The sequence below is a fragment of the Pantherophis guttatus genome, chromosome 2 (assembly GCF_059756535.1).
Source record: "Pantherophis guttatus breed Tessera chromosome 2, ASM5975653v1, whole genome shotgun sequence".
Classification (NCBI taxonomy): domain Eukaryota; kingdom Metazoa; phylum Chordata; class Lepidosauria; order Squamata; family Colubridae; genus Pantherophis; species Pantherophis guttatus.
This window is the reverse complement of record NC_142064.1, coordinates 153,912,199-153,919,394: the sequence shown is the minus strand read 5'-3', so window position 1 is coordinate 153,919,394 and position 7,196 is coordinate 153,912,199.

Sequence of the window (7,196 nt, the reverse complement as noted above, 5' to 3'; positions counted from 1 at the left end):
GGATAAAAAATCTTTCAGAGGATTGTTGGAAGAAACATCCTTCTAGGTTCTGCTCCAAGTGGGGAAAAAGACACTGGAGACATGGAGACTGCTTGGAAAGATTGTTTAATGGTGGACAGGATCACATGGCTTGAGTTCCTGAACAGAAAAGGGGCAGATACAGTGAGTCCCTCGGTTTTTATGCTCTCCCTGGCTTTGAACTTCCTGGGGCCCAGAAAGAGTACTCTGATTGGTTGTCAGACTCCCAGGGGGTGTGGGGGTCTTAGCTAGCCGATGGTCACATGTGCTTCCCAGGTCACATGTGGTGAGTTTCTGCTGATATTGTGTAGAGAGCTAATCCTATCTTTGTTGGATCTTTGGCAATTCCTACTATGGCTCTGCCTGAAGGAGGTAGATCTTTGTTATGTAGAATAGACTGGCCCAGGCCTTAATGGCCCATTGACAACGGGTTGGGGCAGGAAGATGGGAGCTGCTTCAAAATATGCTTATCCCAGGGAAATATAATATTCTGCCTTTTTCATATTTCCTAAAATATTTCACTCTTCCAGGAAAGGGGTGGGTGCTAACTTCCTACAGGATTAAGCAATAGTCAGCAATAGGTTCATTGTTTTTTCAGGCAAAAGTTTTTTCAATGTCATGAGAGATAGTTGTACTAATCTTTTATTTTTAGGCTCCACTAGAGTGGACCACAAGCCCACTTAGGATTTCCATCTGTTCTTATTGGCCAACCAAGTATCCATTAAAGGCCCAACACCAATCCTGACATCTGTTCAGGGTTCCAAGTAACATCCCCAATGAAATAAACCTCCGAAGCTTGAGTTTCCTCAAAGTTACATTTTATTAGAGATGTCATATTGGCACAACTGGGAAAACCCAAATCTGAAAGTTTCCAGGTTTTCCCCACCCAAAGAAAAGTTCAAGGCCCTGATGCTGGCCTAGGATATTATCCAGTGTGCAATATTGAGTATCAGCAACATGAAGAATCTGCTGAGCCACACATCAGGTTTTCAAAGGAATGTAGGATGCTGTCTTATGCAAAGGCAGACCATTGACCAATTAAATTCAGTAGATCCTCCTGAAGACTGTGTAAGAATTTGTTGCAGACATTAAATCCAGAAAGCACACACAGGCAGACTGATGCAGCAGGATTCATTAACTTCTTTATATACATAATAATACATGAAGTAAATTTATAATACCAATAGCAGATATCTTCCAACATAGCAGTTACAAACAAAACACAACCAGGAGAGAACAGTTAGTTTCATTTCAGCAGGGCAGACAAGCCCAGGTTTGTTTCATTTCAGAGCTGAGCACAGAGCTTAATACAAAGAGAGCCCCCTCTATACAGGGCAGTTAAGCTTCTGCACTCAGTTGCTAAGCCATGCCCAGACTTCTAGCTTAAGTTTCTGTTTCTAAACAGTCTTCATTGGCTGAGCCTGTTACCATGCCTATTCATTGGCTGACCTTGTTACCATGTCTCCATTCAGTCCACATTGGCTGATCTATTCCAGTCCATGAATATTCATACCCTGACAGACTGGCAATGGTTTTCTAAGATTTCATATAGGGTTATTTCTGCCCCCCCCCCTCCATTTTCTGCCTCCATGATTGGTGGACAGATCAAAAAATGGTAAATTGTGGTCACAGTAGAGTGATAGAAGCTCTCCCATTTCTCTCTGTGTGTTCTGTTGATGCCCTTATAAAGGGCCAAGCTTCATCTGCTTTGTTGTAACCACCATCTTGCCTTTCTTACTCCTCCTGCAAATGCCATCAATATTAGAGGGCAGGGACCTTCTGCATATCAAGAGGATACTCCCTTTTTCAACTGTATATGATCATGAAGGGGAACTATTGATAGGCATATTGTCAGTATAAAAAGATAAACCAGACTTAAGAAACCCATCTTGCTCCATGTCTGAAATGTAGGAACTAAAAAAGGGGAAATTATTAATTTATTTTTTTTAAAAAAATTAAAAGCTTTAATAAAACATAGATTTATATAGTTCTAGTCCAGTACCGGGCCACGGCAGAGATATTTCTGATCAACAAGTCATTCTGTGTGCAAGTTGGTCCCATAGGACATTGTAAAAAAAAATAATAGTTGTTTGAATAGTGCCACATTCACATTCGAACGAAGAAACTAATGCCATACAAGTTAGGACTAATTTCATTGTAATAGCTATAATGAGAGAATTTTGCAAATCTGAACATATCTCCCTCATTTTATCTTTATGTTAACTAGGGAGGGGCTAGTCTGAGATTTTTCAGATTATTTTTTGGCCTGGGTTCAAGTCTCTCTCTTATCTGATCATGGTCTTGGTAGCAGCTCTTTCTCCTTTCCTCCAAGGCCATTCCCTATACCTTCTGCATATATTCTTCATCAATTAATGAAATCATTAATTCAGCTTTTCCCATCTTCTGTCTTTCTAAGGTGCCAGAACCACAAAACCTGCAATGGCCAGTCAACTATTGTCCAGGCTGTCTGGGAACTCAAAATGCCAGGCTGGCAGATTGCAAATTGTATTCCATGGGAAATGACATAGAGTTGTACCTGAAAAAGCAAAGTCATTCCTCTGTGCAGGTGCAAGGCAGAAGAGATGCTGTGTGCTGCCACCAAGCCTTCTTTCCTTTGTCAGAGGTGGTTGGAGACCAGAGATACTCCATTACTACCAGCAGTAGCATTCTGAGCAATAAACAGTAGAATAGAATTAGAATTGTTAGAGTTTGCGTTTGAGTGAATAGAATAGAATAGAATAGAATAGAATAGAATAGAATAGAATAGAATAGAATAGAATAGAATAGAATAGAATAGAATTCTTTATTGACCAGGTGTGATCGGACAGTACATGAGCTCATAGCTTATACAGCTCATATAAACAGCAAGTAATAGGTCATTTCCTAGGCTTTTAAAGGGCAGTGATTTGAGCACACCATCCAACTGTGTACAGCAATAAATAAGAGTAGCCTCTGAGTGCCTATCAAATGAGTCTTTGAGCAGTCTGCAGCTTCCTCAGCAAAGTTGCCTTTTCACGCCTTTGACTCTGGAGATATTACACATATGGCATCTCTCTCTTCCCTCTCCTTTTTTCTCCAGTATCTCTCTTCTCTCCCTTTCCCTAATCTCTGGCTCTGATCTCTCTCTCTGTGTATCCTGTCCCATGGGCAAATGAGAGCCAAACAGTTTCATTGGCCACCATAGTCAAAGCTCAAGAGACAATTGCGGCTCAGGCTTTGAAGTGCCTGGCTGAAAATCAATTGGATTTATTTATAAATGGAAGGGACAGGCTGACAGAAGGATTCAGCTGTTATTACAAAGTAGCATGGCTGGTCAAAGATGTATTATCATTTGAGGTAGAGTAGCAAATGGGACAATCCATAAAACATAGTTGTAAGCACTATGTATTGATACCAGAAAGATTATTTTTCAATTTTTTAAAAAAATATTATTGCTGTTTACCCTGTCTTTTTTGTTGGTCAGATCAAAGTGGCATATATTTATGGCAAACTCCTGCTTCCTATTTTCCTTACTACTACAAACCTGTGAAGTGGGTTTGGCTGAGAGTCACTAGGTTGCAATACTCTAGATAATTACTAGGTGGCAGCAAAGAGTTATCCAAAAGTCCTTGTTACTCTCTGGTGGCCATTTGGATTGCAGCAGCCCAGATCTGGTAACCTTATCTATGACCAGGAACTGTCCCAGTTGAGGGATGGAGAGTTTTGGGCGTTGTTTTTACAAATGATCTGATGAATGCATGTGTATACTGACAAAAAGAGGAGAGGCATTAAGCAATGTATTTTATTTCCCATTTGTGTGAAGTGGTACAGCGGAAATTTTTGCTTGTTCCAGGGGCACTAGTTAGCTCACAGCAAGGGCTGAAACAAGCCCTTTGACTGAAATGGTGCAGCCATTTGTCTGAAATGGCATAGACTATCCTGCTCAAGCAGGGTGTTGGAGTAGATGACCTCCAAGGCAGGAGTGAAATCCAGCAGGTTCTGACAGGTTCTGGAGAACCAGTAGCGAAAATTTTGAGCAGTTCGGAGAACCGGCAAATACCACCTCTGGCTTCCCCAGAGTGGGGTGGGAATAGAGATTTTGCATTATCCTTCCCCAAGGAATGGGGAGGGAATGGGGATTTTGCAGTATCCTTCCCCTGGAGTGGGGCAGGAATGGAGATTTTGCAATATATTTCCCCTGCCACGCCCACCAAGCCACACCCACAGAACCGGTAGTAAAAAAAATTGGATTTCATCACTGCTTCAAGGTACCTTCCAACTCCGTTGTTCTATGTTCTAAATTCTTGCCCTCATCAAATAGTCAGCACGGATGTGTTCCTAATGATCTCAGGGTTTCAAAGCCAGGAGAAACAAAGATGATTGCATGTTACTTCAGACTGTATGTGGGGGACTAGCGAATGGGAATGGAACAATAAAGCTTTTATGTACTTGCTCTCAATGCAAGATGCTTCTGGAAAGCTACACTTCAGTGGAAAAGAGTCAAGACCACAAAGCAGAGGTAGCTGATCGATTTTGAAATTAGATTCTGTCAATTCTGTCTAAAAGAGCCTTGTAAGAATATCTTCCAATAGAAGAGAACTGGTAGCTAAGGGTTGAAATGCTGGGCTCTTGAGCTTGGTTCTTTGCTTGCAAACATTTTATTACCAGGCTAGGTAACATCATCAGTGTGGAAAATAGGCTGTTTATTTATAGCCATTTGTCCTGCCAGTCTCGGTGAGAGTGTAGCTTACTCTATGATGGAGCCTTCCTTAGGGTATTGTTTCCTCCCTAATTGTACTGTATATCCAGTGCAGTTTCCTGCTTCTCTGGATGTTGACTACTGGAGGAGATGTGCTCTAAGCTGTTTCCTTCCTTCCTACGTTTTTGTGTCTTTTTACAAAATTCTTCACCCCAAAGAATATTAAAGAGAAGTCAATGTATGCTTTATTGACTATGGCTTCAGTTGTGTTGATCATGTCAAATTACGGAGCGCACTTAACAAAATGGGAATCTCATCGTCCCAGTGGTGAAATCCAATTTTTTTTACTACCGGTTCTGTGGGCGTGGCTTGGTGGGCATGGCTTGGTGGGAATGGCAGGGGAAGGATACTGCAAAATCTCCATTCCCTCCCTACTCCAGGGGAAGGATACTGCAAAATCTCCATACCCACCCCACTCTGGGGCCAGCTAGAGGTAGTACTTGCCGGTTCTCCGAACTACTCAAAATTTCCACTACCAGTTCCCTGAACTGCTCCAAATTTCCACTACTGGTTCTCTGAACTGCTCAAAATTTCTGCTACCGATTCTCCAGAACCTGTCAGAACCTGCTGGATTTCACCCCTGCATTGTCCCCATGCAAAATCTATACACAGGTAAGGATATATGTAGAACAGGAAGCTATAGTCTGGAAGGAAGATGGTGAAACAGACTGGTACCAGAAAGGCTTTTTCAATATATTTATCCATTCTTATTTATTCAACTTACATACTGTATATATATATTGAAGGAGGCTAAGCTGGAAGAAAATGAGCATAGTTTTAAAACTGGAGGAAGAAATATTAATAACCCGCAGTATGCCGATGACACAACTCTGATAACTGAAAATGTAAATGATCTGGAAGCTCTAAGTAATGAAAGTCAAGGAGCACAGTTAAAAAAAAAAGTGGGACTGTGATTAAATGTAAAAATAAAAATAAAAATCCCAAGCTAATGACAACTGATTCTGCAACCAGTTTTAGAATTGTCAATGAAGACACTGAGGGATGGATAGCTTCTGCTTTTTTGGCTCAATTATCAACAGTGTGTAATCAACAATCAAGAAATATGCTACAGGCTAGCACTTGGTAAGATAGCAATGAAAGTCTTGGAAATTGTAGTTAGATTATTGTATAGCTACAAGATCAGAATTACACAAGCAATCTAATGGTGAAATTGGATTTTGTTTTTTTTAAATAGTAATTTTGTGAAAGATTACAATTATAATGGGAAAAATGAATACAAACTAACAAAGAAAAGAATAAAAAGAAAAAAGGTGCACAAAAGAAAAAGAGAAAGAGAAAAATAAAAAGAAATAGAAATGAAAGGAAAAAAAAGATAGTAACGAAAAAGAAAAGAAATATATTAACAAGTGACTCCCCCCTTTATCACAAGTATAAACAATTTAATACTCCTTTTAAAATACAACAAATGGTTTCTTCTTCCCATATTCCATCTCTTATCTATCAACAAATCCATGAAGCCTCATCATTTCAATCCTTATGTTAGCAAAAGTCCATTAAGGCTTTCCAAAGATAAGAGCAACATTTATTTTAACCTTGATCAAATAGACCAATTTTATACTTCTTACAATCTTGATCTTTTGTCCCTTCAAATAATGTCATAGAATTTGAGTTTGTCTTCACAGCTTCAACCAGCCTCTTCTATAAATCCAATATAGCCATGAATTGTACAACTTTATACATTAGTATACATTATACAGGCCATTCTCTTATTTTGTTATTTATATACAGGTAGTTCTCAACTTATGATCACAATTGAACCCAACATTTATGCTGCTAAGTGAGAAATTTGTTAAATGAGTTTTGCCCCATTTTACAACTTTTCTTGCCACGGTTGTTAAGTGAATCTGGTTTTCTCCTTGACTTTGCTTGTCCCAAGGTTGCAAAAGGTGATCACATAATAATTCCCACAACACTGTCAAACTATTTACTAAGTCTGCACTACTATTAATCTTCTCATCGTTCCCACCACCCATCTCCTCCCACTTATGACTGTTTGACTGTAACGTTGTTGCTTCTATCCTTACGATTTATATTGATATTGTTTCCTGATTGCTTATTTGTACCCTATGACTATCATTAAGTGTTGTACCTTATGATTCTTGATGAACGTATCTTTTCTTTTATGTACACTGAGAGCATATGCACCAAGACAAATTCCTTATGTGTCCAATCACACTTGGCCAATAAAAAATTCTATTCTATTCTACTCTATAACTCTGGGACACTGCAACTGTCATAAATATGTGTCAATTGTCAGGCATCCAAATGTATATCATGGGGATATTGCAATGATCATAAGTGTGAAAAATGGTCACAATTCACTTTTTTCAGTGCTGTTTTAACTTCAAATGGTCAGTAAGTGAACAGTTGTAAGTTGAGGACTGCCTGTATCCTTTTTAATTATTAAGACATCAGTCTT